Genomic DNA, 17,779 nt, shown 5'->3' with positions numbered 1-17,779 from the left:
TGCATCTTGTCATCACCAGTCCTGTCTCAGAGGTGTCACTCCAAGAAAACCATTTGATTTATATCATAACAGAAATCCTTAACGCACACATTTCTGTAGACTGCATTGTTTTATCTGTACAGTAGTATCTACATTGTCTGAATATGGAAACTAATTGTAATATGAAAGGTTTAAAATATTTTCTTTTTTTTTAAGCTACCTAATAATACACTATACTCAGTACTCAAGTACTCAGAAGTGGTCTAGTTCACCTCATCTTTTTATATGTATGAATGCTCACAATATATGTATTTTGAAGCAGAATGCCTCACACTAGTATACCAGAACCCTAATCTCCTGTTTTTCAATGTTAAAGTTAAAACAATATCAAATGTAAGCTGTCAATTACTTTATCTCAAAGGAAGTTTCTAACATTAGAGAAAATATTTTAGTGGCTTTGGCAGAGCAAGAGTGGAAAGAAATGCTACTGGTTTTAAGACAGAGCTTGATATTTATAAGCACAATTCTTAAGGTGGATGAATCTGAGGTCATAACTTGAACATGATGGTTCAGAAAAAATCTTCCAACCCTCTACATTTAGTATTTTTAAGCTCTAAACTGTAAGTAATGAAGTAGCCTCTGTAGGAATACCAGACATCAAAAACTTAATTAAGAACTTCATTACTTTTATTTTACAGTCTTTCAGATCTTCACCATTTATGTTGTTATCAATAAATGAGAAATCCAAAGCAACTAAAACAAGTTAAGGTGAGACTGTTTAAAATACAACTTTCAGAAACATTTTAAAACACAGTATAAAGTTACATCAGTATCAATTTAAAACAAAATTATATCCAGAAAGTAAAATTCTGAAGCAGATTTCCAAAAGTGGTTGAGAGATCAGGAACCTTAATTTCATTACAATGCAACTGGATATAAATTGAAGAGACTGCATGATAAAATAGTCAAATGCCTAGTTTAGAAATTTTAACTTGCAAGTCTGATGTATTTTTTATGTTGATATTCCTAAGCAGATTTAAAAGAATACTAGTTCTCCTTTAAAAGTGCGGCATTTACAGTCAATACTGTATTATATTTGAATATATATGAAATATATTTCATGATAGCCACTGAACATCCCAAGAGGATTTTCATTTGTTGTTGACTTTTTGTTGAGATTTCAGGGTGGAAACAAATGTTCATTAGAGATGGGACAAAGGTGATGGAATATCTCAGTGAATACTAGCAATAGTAATAATTTTCACTTGTTTGGTTCATATGTCTTGTGTACCCAGATGTGGAAAATAAAGTGGAATGCCATGTTACCATTCACAGAAATAAAGTGGTAAGGAAGAAAAGCTCTCCACTGCATTTTTCCCATTAGCAATGTCTCATTTTGCCAATTCATCACTTGGATTTTCAGTATATTTCAGAGAGATAAAGATGGGAAATTTGGAAGAGAAGATACAATTCAAGGGCAGGCAAATAAAATTGCAAATAATCTCAGCAGCAATGAGTGTTGAAGACATATAAATACATTTGACCAGTGACTTGAATGCTAACTTCAAATTTATAGAAGTGTAGATTTGCAGAAACACCTTTAGTTTTACTTCCAGAGAAGCAGAAATATTCAGGACTGCTTACTGAAAAATATGCAAAATAAAACAAACATAAAGAATAAAGCTATATGATGATTTTCTTTACATTATAGAAATTCCACAGATAAAGCAAACTACAGGAAACCTTCTAAACAGAATTTTGAATTTTTATTGTCATGAAACACATAAGATACACACAATCTTTTTGGTGTCAATAGGGGAAGAAAAAAATTGATGCATACTTCTGCAGCTTAGAATAACTACTGCAGAAAGGTATACTCCCTGTCATCTTAGAAACAAGAGTCATTTGAAATTCCCTAAAACTGAAAACTGCTGAAATGCAATCAATCAGAAAGGTTCTTACAGTAAACATGAAGCAATCTTGGGTAAGATTACAACCATACTCCCTGCAAAATCATCTGAGCATATTTTCCAACTAAGGCAATATTTTTCTTTGACAAGACACTTTACACTGCCTACTTATATTGTCTTTATCTCAAGCCTGCTCCAATTTAGAGAGAAACTTAACTTTATTTGGTAATGCAGAGGGAAAAAAAATTCTTAGTAGATTTAGCTTTGCTTATTTATTCCAACACAGACTGCTGTTTCACAAAACTAAGCATAATACTTTACAGAAATGTTCCAAATTATCTCACAATTACCTACTGAATTCAGCATACAATGACTATACCCTTAATTAATTTGCATCTAAAACAGAAATCTCCAATGTGTTGCTATTGAAATTAAAATGAAGGTCACCATAGATCCCCCCCAAACTGACAGTAAATTGTCTGTGAATTCATTTTTGAAGGTCATAAGCAAACCTGCAAATTAAAAAAAAAAAAAAATTAGATCATGTCACACTCTGCCTTATATAGTGTATAAATATATTAGATGGGAAAAGCCTTAGTCTCCCTGACAGGTACAAAACCCACTAAACTCAGCTGTACTGAAATTCCCTACCATATGCAAATTTAAAAATTAAGCTGTCTTTTATTAACATTTTCTCCTTTAAACTGCCTACATGATTCAGTCTAATGCACAAAAGAGAGGAGTCTTAAATTAAGTCCAGAGGCTTAGTACTTCTGAGTTAGAGCAGAGGCAATTTTAGCCTGGCTTATTCTTCATATCCGTTCAATTAACCTCTCAGAGCTTTAGAACAAAAGTCAGCTTGATGGGTGTCATTTGAATTGAACAAATGCCATCTAACTGACAAAGTATTGACTTACATCAGCCACTCCATGCCAAGACCAGGATTTGAAATTAGGTGGACAAACTATGAGGCAGTGGAAGGTAACTGTTGGTATTTCAGAAGCCTTACTTCACAGACTACGTGAAGCTTGGCATTTGACAAGCTCTTCCAGCTCATCTGAAGCTATAACTCTTAATATGCTCAATGTTATTTGCAAAATAAGTATTTTGCCATCTGTACCCATTTGCTGGGGACAGCATCTTGTTCTAGTGACTGGCATTGATACTTCCTAACTTCCTAACTTCCTTACTTCATGTTCAAGGCATCAGTGTGTACCAGTCAGCAGAGACATCCAACAAAGGCTTTATGATTTATTTTCCATTCACCAGTTTGCCCTCTGCCCATGCACCATTTCAGCTGAAACCAAACAAGGGCTTTTTAGCAGAAGTCAAGTGAATCCCCTCATAGTTTTGTCAATGCCAGAATGACATTTCTTACCTTCTTCTTACAGGGGAGAAGGTGATTGAACACAGGCTTTTGGGAATTTGGACATACTGGATATCAATAGTAAGGCTCACATTTAGTCCAAAGGGACCAGAATTTCAGGTTTTCTGTTTGATCATTTAAGGTTCTGGGAGTGGTACCTCATTTTATGTGGTGGTTTAAAAATTCTTGTGTCTGGCACTAAAGATGCATGAAAGTGCTCTGGACACCCTAGCTTCTTGGTGACTATTTGCTAGGAGCAAGAGGTGGGAATAACACAAACCATAGTGAATCACCTCCAAAGCCCATCTCCAGCTTGCCTAGAACTGTCAGTGAGCAGTACCAAATGCTCTGCAGAAAGTGGCAAGAAACTCAGTAATGGACTCATTGTCAATCTGCCAGATAAAAAGCAAGATTATACAGACTTGACAAATTATTTAAATTTTCCCCTCATTCTTCTCAAAATGTTTTATCTACAAAAAAAAAGTGTACATATTTTTATGTAAAAATTAAAATCTTATCAAACTTGTCCTAAACAGGGAGCAGCAGAAGTGGGCTCCACCAGATAGAGAAGGCAAACTGGAGGCTGAGGTGAAGGGGACAATCCCACAGGATCTGAGCAAGAAGAGCAGGGCAGGTTTAGCAAAGATAAGTGGGGTCAGCCAAGAGTTCAAATCACCAGACAAGCCTACAGCAGTGAGGCAGGTCCAGGTCAAGCCAACAAGTCAAGTCAGTTAATGAAAGACAGGATTTGGCCCAGCAATGGGAACAGGGGTCAGCCACTGTTCCCATGGCCACCAGACAAGTACTGAGTAACAAAACAAGGCCAAGGTTGACCCAGGTAGTGAAGTCCATGGCTAGGGTGAGGGTCAGTGCTTACAAAGTCATCCCCCAGCTCTTTCTTATACAGTTTTTTCATGGCACTCAGATCCAAGCTTTCATGGTTGCTCCTTAGACAGTGGCACCCAAATCCCCAAAGCAAGTGCTGTCAGGGCCATGACAGGTCCCTAACCCCTGTCCAGGCGTGTAAGTTACTAGGTCTTTCTGAGTAAAGTTGAGTTGGAATGCCAAAGGGGGTTTGTATTTTGAAATCTCCTTTTCTTCCTATTCCATATGAAAATGATTTAGAACAAAGTGTTTAAGCTTTATTTTTATAGGGTTTTGACACTGTTGGGTGCCTTTTATGTTCCTCAGATTGGTCAACCAAACTGAGGCATATGGAATTATCTATTACTTTGGTTTCTCTTCGCTTGTGACCTGTAATATTAAAGCTTTGTAAAAACCCCATCATTTGCTAGCTCTGGCAGAAAATCCACAAGGCTACCATTACAGATGCTGTTGATAATGATTTTTTTGTATTCACCATCAGCAACAACAAGAATTCTGACTAAGGATGGTTGAATAAAGAAAAAATTAACATCTGGGTTAGTGTAAAACTTACACTGTCTTAAATCTCTTCTATTTTTATGTGTTTTTCCAAAAGATTGAAGGAATTGAAACTTCAGTAAGGATGAAAGAAAAAAATTCATTTTCACTTCGAAACTTCAGTAAACTTGAGCTGCATATCCAGAGCTTCTCTAAATGCCTTTATAATGAAAATTCAGCAAAAGCTTACAGAACAAAACAAAAAAATCTCCATGCAGAAAGTGCCAGAATATTGACAATGCACTGTAGCAAGAAATGGCATCCCAAATCTTTGTGCTGAAGTTCTGAACAAAACTCTAGATTTACTGCAGTTTCTCCTGGGAACTACAGCTAGAATATCAGGAAAATGTTGATGAGTTTTGGGTTTGGCTTTGGTTTGGTTTTCATTTTCTTAGAATGTCAAATCATTTCAACATTACAGCTGGTTATAAGTTTCTCTGTAATTTAACAGATAGAGAAAATTTCAGCTTGTGAAGTTTCCATTTCCAGACTTACAGAGTGTTAGACTTCAGCTACTTGGAGTAGTTGGAACTTAGCTAAAACTTCAGTAAAATAACAACATTGATTCAAAACTTGTATGGAATATTACTGATAGATTTTATTAGCTAATTATTGATATTTTGACTTGAAGGTACACTTAAAATGAGTATGCTTTGTGAAGTGCCTTAAGGTATCAACATAATTTAAAAGCTTAGTTTTATTATACTTCTATTTATAAACTATGATCTATTAAAAAAAAATAAACATAGAGTAAATGATGCTTATTAACAAAAAAAGTGCTGAGTCTACTTGAGGTTTATGTCTTTAGTAATCCTGAAACTGACCTCAGAATCAATTTGTTTGACCTTATATTAGTCTATCATCCAGGAATTTAATGTGCAACTTCTTTCCGCTGAAGTGAAAGGTGACAGTCTCCATGTAAAGAAAAATGCTTTCTTCATTCCTTCTGATTTTGAAAATACCAATGCTTCATATATGTATTTTGTACAAAGAGTTGTTATCGTACAAATAGTACAAATCAAAGTGATAAGGCTTGGTTAGAAAATTATGCTAATGTTAGAAAAGTATGTAGAAAATGCAGCAATATGTCATAGCATAGCACACAATGTGTGTGAAGGCAGGACAACACTATGAATGCCCTTTTATTTCAAATTGTCATTAATTAATCTGGAGAGTAAATGCAGGGTCATTTATAAGCGGAGAGATTACTAATTTTTTTTGCCCTTTCTTTACAGAAGAAGCACAGAAATCCCTGAAGAGATTTCCTGTTAACATGCCGTACTCCATCTGTGTAAACAGACAAATAGTGCTTGAGAGTCTAGCATTTAATTATAAAAAACAAATAGGAAGATTCACATCCAGGGAGTGAAAAATAAAAATGCATATTTAAACAATGAGAACTTGCTGCAAAGAGAAATGCAAACCCTATCATTAGGAATGCTTTGTTCACAGACATTATGATTCCTAATATTGTTTATTTCCAGCCTGTTTAGAATTAAGGTACAAGAGCCATAATTTTCAAGAGCAAGGATCACTGTCTGGATTTTGTCATGAGTCACAATGACAGGTAAATGTACCCAGCACACTAAGAACAGTGCAAACAGATTTGTGACTGCAATCTGGGTTTCCTTCAGTTCCTATTTGGCTTGCTTAGGATATTCCTGTTAATTAAAATCCATATTGATGGATTTGCTTGATCAAGCAAAGCAGTCTATAAAGTAGTTTTATCCATGTATTACTCAATATGCCATATTTTTCATATTCCCTTTTTTTCTTTCTTTCCGCCCCCGCAACCTCCCACCCCATAAAGCTCAGTTTTCAAAACTTGGCCTTCAAATACTGTAAGCTTTGCTGCTGAGACCCTACAGGAACCCCTGGGAGAACTACAAGTTATTGATTAAGCAAGATTCATGACCATAACCTGAGGCAATAACTGTGTGTGAGTGTTTGAAATCATGAGTTCAAATTTTGGAGGAGAAACTGGCATTGAACCTGATAAGCAGACTATTGCTGATGAGAACAGGTGATAGAAATCCTCTCCAGAGAAACAGCCAGCTGTTCATGAGAGATTTGAACTCTCCAAGCAAGCCTCGTGGTGCTTGTTGGGTTTAGCACATGAGACTGCTGTTTCTGCCACATCAGGGGCACCCTTCAGTGAAAGCTAAAACAAAAACAATTCAGGGTCTATGCTTGAAATTGAACATTCTATGAAAACCTATTCCTTCTAGCTCATGGGAAATTCATTCTGTTGCCAAGATCCAAACAAACACAGCAAGGCAGAAAGCAACACTTTGGATGGAAATATGAGATTAGACCTATGTGCCAGCACTTGTTTCATTTTATTTCATTTTCTGTTACAGACACATACAGCATGTGAATGCTGTAAAGAAGGTGGGAAAGAGTATCAGTACATGAACAAAAGAACAAGGAAGGCCAAACTTTCAGAAGTGACTGCTCATTTTGTACTTCTGAGTAAAACACAGTTTCTTTCTACTTGCTTCTGTGTTTTTGTACTTTCACAACAGAACTACTTTACTTATTTGTTTGCTTGATTGATTATCCTGCAAATATAGAAGCTATTGCAAAATCAATAGGAAATTTTGGCCTGCATGAAAGATTTAAGTAACTATAGAAATCTACAAAACATAGGATAACAAAAAAAAAAAAAAAGACAAGGTATATAACAATATTAGATTAATAGTTCCCATATCTGTCATGCAGCATTTTACAATTCGATAACCATAATTTTATCACAAAAGTACAGAACAGTAAAGGTACAAAGTTTCCAAATAAGATTTAAATTCACATCCTTGCATCAAATGGGAAACAGAATCAGAGTGTATTGAAACTTCTAACATCACTTTTTTTATTTATTACTCCACTGATTTCTCAACAGTCTCAGTGCTCGCTCCTCCCCTCACTTTTACTTCCTGTTAGCTTTAAGGTAACAGTGGTCTAAAAAAAGTGTTCTTACTCTGAACCATGATGCTTTCTAAACAGGGTAGAAGGCAGATCCCATAATATGATAACATATTTTCCTTCTGTTTAAATTATTTGCCCCCCAGAAGACAAACTTCCTGTACATGTCCGAATGGAGATCATTCAGAAAACACACTTCTCTACTTAAACTTCTACAGTTTCATAATTTCTTAATTTTTTGAAAGAGGACAATTTTAACTGTTAACTGGTTCTTTAAGGGAGGCAGTTTAGTGGCATTTTTACTTAAATAGATGCCTCTTATATAAAAAGATTGTGGTGTAGCTGGGAAATTGACTTGCTTGCAGGCTTTGCTGAACGTGTAAAATCACCCCACACTCAGAATACATAGTCACCCAGAGAGAATGAGAGTTTCTAACGAAAATTTGAGGAAACGTCTGTAGAAAAATTATATGGACGTATTTGGATAGTGTTACATGTTTTACGAAGTGAGCATCTGAAGGCTTGAAGTTTAGATGAATAGTTGTGGAAAAGGATGGTTTGGGTTTTTTTCTGACCCATATGAAAACCTATGCACAGTTTCAGAAATCCTTGGAAAGTGAGTTTCCAGTCTAGTTATTTCTCTTAGAGTAAAATCTCTTTGTGCAGAACATATACCTTTGCTACTGTTTTCTGGCTTTGCTTTTACCCTTCCCATGAAAAATGACAATGGGGGGGAAAAATTTCACTAGAGCCTTCTGTTTCCTTGAGGAAGGGATTAACTGTTCTAGCAACACCTAATTGCTGTTTTTTTTCTAGCCCCTTTCCCCATCCTGTATGTGAATTCTGAGCTTTGCTAAGGCAAAGGAAGGGACAAAAGGCAGCTAGCGGGATAATTTATGTTGTTTGTCAGTCATGCCCTAAAATATACAATACTCCATAGTATAGGCTCAGATAAATGCCTTGGATGAAGGCACAGGTAAAATTGTTTGTTGTTAGTTGCTCTTTTTGGTTTCTTTTTCAGCTTCTGGCCCATAGAAGAGGCATATTCATGGTAGTGGAGCCTTGGTTTCAATGCATTGGGCAAAAGACATAGCCTCTGTGTGTTGTGTTGTGTTGGGACGTCCCAAGAAAGGGTTAGAATGGTCAGTTGGCATGTGCACAACTAAAACTCTTTCCCCCAAAACAGAAGGCAGAAGAGAGGGTTTGCCAAAGATTCCCACACCCTAAAAAAAATTAATTTTCAATCAATTCAAAATGAAGTAGCAGTACAAGTTAATTCCTAACTTGTTTGTAAGGTGAGGATAGGGGTGGGGACTGTAGCTAAACACTTCCTCCAGATTTATGTAGTAGAGCTACTTTGTACAAATGATGCTGCTGCACAGGAGGTCACATGTTCTGTGTAAACTATGAGGTAAGAAGTTCTGGAATTCTGAGCTGAATAAATAAAAATCACAAGAATGTACTTAAAGTACAAATTTAGTATTTGAGGATAATAATTTCATGTAATGGTATTTCCAAAACTGTCTGTGTCAAAGTGACTAAAATAGGTCATTTCCCTCCAAGATACATACTACCTGTAAACATCTACCTAGCAACTAATACTAAATGTTGATTTTTATCTGTTTATACCTAACCTTAAACTTTACTCTTGCCTCCCAAGCACAAAAACTTTCAAATCACTTTGTTAGTAAGTTTGTTAAAATAAGACTATCAAAAACATAGGCAAACTTGCTAATATTCTTGCACAATTTTATGTACATTCAAATGGAGATGCTGCTACAGTGCTTTGGAGACTCTAAGAAGGAAATTTTAAAGAAGTGCTATTCCATATGTTTCTCAATACCATTGTACAGTGGTCAGATTTGGCTGTGAATGGAACTTCTTCAAAATCATATTTTCTAATATGTTGTTAAATTCTTCCTTTTTACTGTAATTTTAAAAAGAATATATTCAGTGGTAATTATCTCCTATTATGTAAGATATGTATATATCCACAAAGATGGTTACAACAACCTTCAGGTTGCCATTCCATTTCAGGCTGCAATTTCTATTCAACCTTGACTTGGATGAAGGCATGTATTCACATCATCTCTCTTTTAATACCTTTTTGGGAACACCCACTATTCTAACCCCTGTGGTGTAACCATAGCTGAACAACTCTGCAGCATATCTGTATTAAGGAAGATTTTGTCCTTGTCTGGAAAAAGAATCAGGAGAACTGAAAACTGTGTTGATCTTTTAGGTTGGGCTAGTCTGTTAAATTTATCCAGTAAAGATCCTCTCCGAGGCTGGACTGAAGGAGGATGAGATCTTTATAGAAATGCTGACATTCTCCAAATTCAGATTCTAACACAGTCATTTTAAGTTCAGAAGCTGAAATTGTGACTTAATGCAATAATTAAAGCATTCTAAAAACACATGTTTGCATGTGGTTTTGCAACACCATTTTGCAATATCATTTTTTTGCCTTTGGGAGCTTTAATACGGTTCTATAGTGGTGTGGATAAGAGATTTCCAAAGAAATACAAGAATGTTGCACACATACTGTGTGTGACTGTCAATAATGCACACATACAGCTGGAACATGTATTTATGCATCTCTGTGGATTGGTTTTAGGGGTTATGGTTTTGTGGTTTTACAATGCCTAACATGGTAAAAATTACTATGTTTCTATTCTTTTTTTTTTTTTTTATTTCCCTTTATGAGTTTCAGGATTCAGTTGTGGGCTGTCACAATAGTACAAAGAGATAGCTTCAAAGAAAACTCTGCATCTTAAGGGTTAATATCAAGCAGAAAAAAAATAATCTAATCTCTGTTTCAACTTATTTTTAGCTGTGAACACCTTGCTGATGCTCAGCTTTGATTTCTGCACAACGCCTTCACCAGTCAGTTTATTATTACTCTGGTCCTCATGGTAATTCAGTGTTATAAATGTGGCAGGTTTTTTGTTAAGTGGAATACTTGTAAAAATTGGTTTATAGAAGTTTATTATTAGAGAAGAGCCTCAACTTATTTTCTGCACAGTTGGTGCAAAAGAAACGTGGAACAATACAGGAGTATGAATCATTCTAGTTGTTGAAAGCCTTACTGCAGAGCAGTGATGGTGGAGATTGGCCTCCTCTGGTTTCTGTTGAATTTACAGCAGTTACTCCGCAAAAAGAAAGGACTTCACAACACATTCTTGTTTGAGAGGGACTTCAAATCTGAAGGTGGTTTGTATGGGAATACTCTTATGAGCATGCATTACAGAGTGTGGTAGTTTCTGGAATATTTCTTCTATTTTTCTTTCCTTTTCTGAATGTTAAAAATGATATGACTGTCTTATGCATCCTCTGTCATCTCAGAATAACCAGTTAAATGTCCGGCTTTGATGGTGTCATATGTTTGTGATATGTTTAAGTAATACTGCTTGAATACACTTGCAGAGAACATATTCATATTGATCCTACAATGCATATATGCTCTATCTTTTTTAATAAGCCTCTATATACTTAAGTAAGGAGATGGAAGTAGGCTACATGAACTGTAAATATAAAGCCTTTGTTTGCTTGTACATTGACAAATGTGCTTTATCTTCAGATTTCCCCCCTCAAAGCCTAATGCATTACAATTTTAGATAGTTGAATATTTGTATTTACGTGTTTTCAAATATATCTCTGAAGACATGACTGGTTAGCAACCTTTCTATTTCAATTGCAGCTCTAATATTTTCCTACTGTATGCACATCTGGGATGACAATTGCAGTGATAAATTACATTTTAAAAGTTTTCATGGTTTTTAACAGTTACTGAAGCTATTCTGATTCTATAGCTTGATTTAAACAGTGCTTCTTAGGCTCACAAGCAATCTTTATCCAAGGTATACAATAACATCTAAGGTCAGCATCTAAAAATGAAGCTCTGAAAAAAAAATTCTTTTTTTGTGTCTCTCTGATCTCAATCTGCAAAGACAAGCCTAGTTTTAAGCATTCTATTTTATTGTACTTCAATAAGACTTTTGTATATAAAAAGCATTTAATTATATGAAAGCCATATTTAGAACTAGATACAAATAACCAGGCAAAAACCTAGAAAGATGCTTTGCCTCCCAAATGTTTAAAACTTTCCTGTTTAAAACAACTTTCCTATTGTCTCAGAAATATGCAGAAACCTGGTTCCATTTCTTCACCTGAGACTGTAGACAAGTATATTTGATTCTGCATTCATTCTTGGTTTAGAAAGGGTTCTTTTGTCTTTGAGATTTGAGGGGGTTTGCTACAGAATAAGAAAATACAGTGTTTTAATTGTGTGTAATTTAGCAAGTAAAATGCAATGCATCTTGATCCTGGTTTACGTCTTTTGAATTTCACTTAAGTTTTGTGGCATTTTGTGAATTCAACTGCTGGTGTTAGGGCTCTCAGCATTTTTTGAGCCTGAAATACATGCACAGCTCAGATGATCTTCACATTTACTTTAGTTGAGTTGTATTGCACACATCAACTTTACAGTGAGTTAGTACAAAGCACTTGCATTAAATCAGAGGCAAGCTGAACTCAATGCCCCTATGGAGTTTGTGATTATTAACACAGCACATATGATAATAGTGCATATTGGAGCACTAGATGTATCTGGGATTTGCCTGGAGTAATTGCTAAATTTTGTAACATAGATAAGTCTTGGGTAAATAACTGAAGATTTCAGATTCTACTCAGAGAAGATTTCTGAAGGTAAAGAGGGCTCATCCAGGAAAAAAAATAGCCTGTAGTACCTCTGTGTGCCATAGGAAATCAAACAAATCTGATTTTCTACCTCATTCTTACCTGTGAATACATGGCCTTCTAATGGAAATTGTTGCCTCCATTTATGCAGGAGGGGTTCCTCACATTTCAGTCCCTCTCAGAAAAGTCTGACAGTTTAATCAATGTATTTTAAAATCAGAATAAGGATTAAGAACTTCAAAGAGCAAGAAGAGTGAGTTCATACTAACTTTGCAGTTCTGCTTTTTCCCATCCTGATCTTAATCTGTAGTATCACACTAAGGAAGGAGATTGGGTCTTCAAACTCTGAGCTAAGGAAACTGAATAGAACGACTACTAAAATTTGCATATGTGTGAGGGGATGAGTGAGTGACAGTGACAAATTCAATGTTCCTGTTTTGCAAGTGCATGGAAAAATGTCTAGTGCTTATAATGATTTCCTGAGTAAGAGAATGAGAGGATGCTTTGATTTGTGCATTTTAACTTCTCATTTCTGTGTGCTCACTTCAAACTTTCAAGCATATATGAGCTACAGTTTTCAGTAATTGCAAGTGGAAGAAACTAAGTTTGTGCTTTTCATATTACTGAAAGATGAGTGATGATCACATAAGTTTGTGAATGAGTTGCTTGGGATTTGACTAAAATTTTAGTCTCTAGTTCCTTACACTTAAAAGCTTGCCAGTTAAGATTGTTTCCTGTTTATGTTCTATACAGGAGAAAGTGTGTCCATTCTGCATTACTACATCTGTCAAAGCATGCAGAGTAAGTACCAGCAACAAAAGTCAAGTTCACCAGAAGCTAGGGAGTTGTCAGATATATGAATAATATAATGGGTTAGGTCTGTTTGCCAGCCTGGATATAGCACATTCACCTTCAAGGGGTTCATATTTTTTGCCAAGAGTCTGATGGAACTACTCCAAAATCTATGGACGAAATTCAAATAGCCATAGGTGTACTCTAGAATACTTAAAATAAATATATTTACAATTCACAAGTATTTTTACCCTTATATGAAACTTTTTCAGTTCATTCACCATGAAAGTCACTTTAGTGCCACTGGAGTAATCTCATACAATGCTATCCTCTAGGCTTATCAAGTCAAATAAGAGCTTTTGGCTCAAAATTTTTACCATCTTTTAACCCTGTTGACAGTGTATAATTGTGTGTTGACTTAGCTCTTTCCTCCAAGTGTAGGAGTACTCTTGCAGTTTCTGTCTCAGTCAGAAGGAACTTTGGTCAGAAACACTCAAGTAACCTTTTTCTGGCAAAGCAGGGTGGAGTAGCGTAGACTTCATCTCTCCCAGTTCTGGTTGCAGGTGAAAAATCAATGTAGACTTTTTTTTTTTTTTTTAAATCTGAACATCAGGATCCTGTTTGGCCAAATTTGAATTCATACTCTCACTATCAAAGAGAATATATAAATAAACTACTCTGTTCATTTTTATCAATAAAGAAATCTCCTCTCTTTCTGGAAGGTAGGTCTGTGTGCACTTTCTCATTCATAGCTAGAAAAGCCCTGGATCAGTTGCCCCCATTAAAAAGTTATGATTTTTAATTATTTCTGTTACAAAATAGCACTAAAGGATCCCAAGCAATTATTTTTTCTGGAGTTTTTGCAAACCAATCTGTTTCAAGATATGCTTGTATTTCAAAATGTCATCATATCATTCTCTAACTCAATGATGGTTATACTTGCTGAGCAAAAATCCTCTTAAATAGATGATACAAGTGTAAGATAGCTGTGCATAGTATATAATGGAAAAGAATAGTGACTTACTTCATGAATAAGTCAGCAGGAAACAAAGTAGGCACTGAATTTTTATCAGAGTAATTTGCAATTCTGATCAATTAAGCCAGCAAATGGATAGGCCTGAACCTTCTATAATTGTGTATGCCACAGGGAAATGTGCATTTGGATATTGAGGAACAGTGTTCAGAGGAATAGTAAAATTAAGGAAAATGTAGGTAGTAGAAAGCTGGAGATTGATCAAATGTCTTCTTGGGGAATAAGGTGGACAGAGCGGGAATAAAAATGCTGCATGAATAATTGAAGATGAAGACAAATTGCCGTTTGTGAAACCTTGAAAATGTCCATGTAAGACCAACAAAGAGGAGATAATAAAGTGAAGAGGGAGGAGGACCAAGGAAGGTATTTCTTGATTCTCGCCAAACTAAACTAGATTTAGGGCTAGGATGGTTTACATTGAGTTACAGGGTCTTTTACCCCTTCCACCATCCAAAGAGACCAGAGTTCTAAGGACACCATGTGGTCTAGAGCTGGCTTCTCCTGCCTTCACCCAAAGTCTGCTTACAGAGTCTGTGCATTCTTGAAGGTTCAGTGAAATGTGGTCCGTATCACTGGAAACCTCATGGATTTCAGTTTTGTATCCACTTCCAAGGCTAAACTGTTTTCTGGTGGTCATGTTTCTGAACTGGTTTTAGCTTTGACACTGATTGCAATAGGATTAGGTCTGCAAACACAACCATTTGCCTTGCTTTGTTTGTTTAAGCAAATCAAGCATTTCAGAAAAAAAAAGGTTGAAAATCTGGTGAGGGAAAGCATATGTAAGTATTTATTCGATTTTGTTATAATTTGGACAAAATGCTGCTTACACTGAAGTAAATATGTTATTGTTCCTTTCACTAGAATCCAGACTAAGAAAGGAAGTAGTGTTAAGAAATATAATTTATCTTTGTGTCTCCATGGCTAAGGTTTAAATCAAAGCAAGCATATAATTTTATTTGAAAAATTCATCTACATTGTATTTATGTCTGAGTTCAGACAGCGTTTTTCCTCTGTCTCTGTTCTTCTGACTGTACCCCACTATGTCTTGGATGAAGCTAGAAGAATAAATGCTACAAAAAAGGTTGCTGTCATAAAGTTTCTGCAACAGTAAGGAATAGAAATCTCCCAGACTTTTATTGTGCAAAGTCTGCTGCAGCCTGTTCAAACCTTATAAACTACTAGGAATTAGTTGGTAGTAGTTTAACACAGTATTACATATGCACAGCAGAATTACTTATACAGATTGTTAGACTGATGTCATGAATTTCTATTCATAATTTAATAGACTTATGTAAAATGAATATGGAACTATTTTTACAGAAACCACTCTGAGTGCCTTAAAGTCTACAGTTAGCTAATAAAAATGACATCTCCTATTTAATACTTATTTGTGTTAATAAACATAACATATTTTTACATTACTATTAATGCGGAATGACAAAAATGACTGAATTAAAAGCCTTTATCCTGAAATTTTAACTTCAGTTATAGTTTCATAAGAAAATGTAGTCATGTAAGATGTTGTTATTAGAAGCAGGAATTGTTTTGAAATGATAGGCCATAGCTGATAAGAATTATTTATAATCAGAAAACAATTAAATTCTTTAAGGATGCAACTTGGATTTTTTTTTTCCCCCCAGAAAGAGAGGTGTTTTCTAATGTAACTGTTCTATGTTTTATTGCAATGCTGATTTGCACCATTTTTGAAATTTCTACAAGATTTTTTTATTATTATTATTTTAAATGATAAAGATGTTAAAGAATGTTAAAGCAATACTGTGGAATACCATCAAATATTTAATGCATGAGTTTCATGTTTCTTTATTGAGGCTCCAGAATAAAAGAAGTGGTAGTGTGTAGGGAAGGGGAAAAGGGACTTGAGGAGTATGGGTGTTCGAGAGAAGGGGGAGAAGAACTTTTTCATCATCACAAAATAACAAATAATCCTTTACACCTTGAGAGTCTTGGATTAAGTTTTTTACCTATGCATTTTATTAAGGTAAAGATGGTTATAAATTTCATTATGCTGCTATCTAAAAAATAAAGTAATATAGCACTGCCTTTATTAAATGTTAGTTATTATTCCCAAGTACTGTATGTAATAAATTTAGGTTTATTTGAAAATTCACCATGTATAAAATACTTTCCAAATCTTTTTAATAAGAATTCCTTCTGTTGTGCTCTAAAGCAATGCCTGACAACATTAAACTCTTCCAACAGAACATGGAAGTATATAAAGCTTTACTTCACACTTAACTTTCTTTTCTCTAAAACAGTTTAGGGGTTTTGATTAAATCTTACCTTCTATTAAAGTTTAATATGTGCAATCAATCCCTGGAAAAAAACTAAGAACTTCAGAAAACAGTTCAGGGAAAGAAATATTTAATGCCTATTTAAGACTTTCAGCACAGTAAATATCAAGTTGGGCATGTTTCTAGATTTACCCAAAGCCAATTTTTCATTACATTAGTAAATTAATCTTCAGAATTCAGTAGTTAAAAGATTATGTTTTATTTGAACACAAGGTCTGACGTTTTACCTTTGACTGCAGGTGTCCTATTCAGATCTCTTTTTCAGGATCTGAGCCTTTAGATTCATCGATGTCAGTCAGGCAAACTTCTTGTACAAAGCCCAGAATTTGTTGTAAGCGGAGACATTCAGAAAGGAATGGATTCAGGTAAGTTTGTTTAGTTTTTTTTTTTTCTCAATCAGGTCAAGATAAGAACAAGGTAAAAACGTTTCCAGCATCAATTCCAAACATTTAGTCATTTGGAGACTGCCTGTGGCACACACAATGCAGCTCCTAACTTCAACAATATTAGAATTTGAGTTTTTATAATTTTAGTAGCAGATATTTCAGGAGAACAGAAAAGCTGTGTCAAAACCACAGGTTTTTTGCAAGGCTCTGCCCCAACTTCTAAACTGAAGAGAAAGTGCTGGAGATAAGGATTTAAATGTCAGGTCACAGTAAAGGGTTTCAGTTTTCTGACCTTTAATTTATGTTTCCTAATGTTATGTCACAAGCTACCTATAAAATAAGTAACCCATGAATTTGATTTTATCACTGTTCCAGTATGCCACCAATACTTGTGTGTTACTGTTCTTAATGTCTTCTGAATTAGAGGTTTGTTGCCTCTATGTAATACATTTGTTCATTTCTGTCTGCTGTTTACTTACAGAAATGGTAAGAATGTTTGAGAAATTTAAGACTAGGACTAGGAAGGGAACAATCTTGTTTTCATACCTCTTCTATATCTTATGAAAGGGTTAAAACATCTGTTGATTGGGTGGTTTTACAATTACTTTTTTTCATCCTTTTATTGATGTAATATCTCCATAGGTGGATCTTGCTAATGTCTTTAGATCTCAGATAGGCTATTTAATATGTACACAGAATATTTCTAATTGTCCTTGCTCATGTTACAGAAAATATCACAGTATTTAAGCTAAATCTCTAACTTGTTATTCAAGCCATTTTCTGATACTCTTCAGAACTTCTATCTTCTCAGATGTACCTGGAGTTAAAATCCTTTTTGAATGAGTCCACGCAAAGTTAATTCAATATTAAAGCCTGAGTTACTTCTTCAGAATTGCCTCTTACCTCTTCAGTTACCTCTTTAGACTTACCTCTTCAGACTTCAAGCTGGTATTACGGTGGTA

The sequence above is a fragment of the Buteo buteo genome, chromosome Z, assembly GCF_964188355.1.
Source record: "Buteo buteo chromosome Z, bButBut1.hap1.1, whole genome shotgun sequence".
In the NCBI taxonomy this organism is placed as follows: Eukaryota; Metazoa; Chordata; class Aves; order Accipitriformes; family Accipitridae; genus Buteo; species Buteo buteo.
This window is presented reverse-complemented; position numbering follows the sequence as displayed.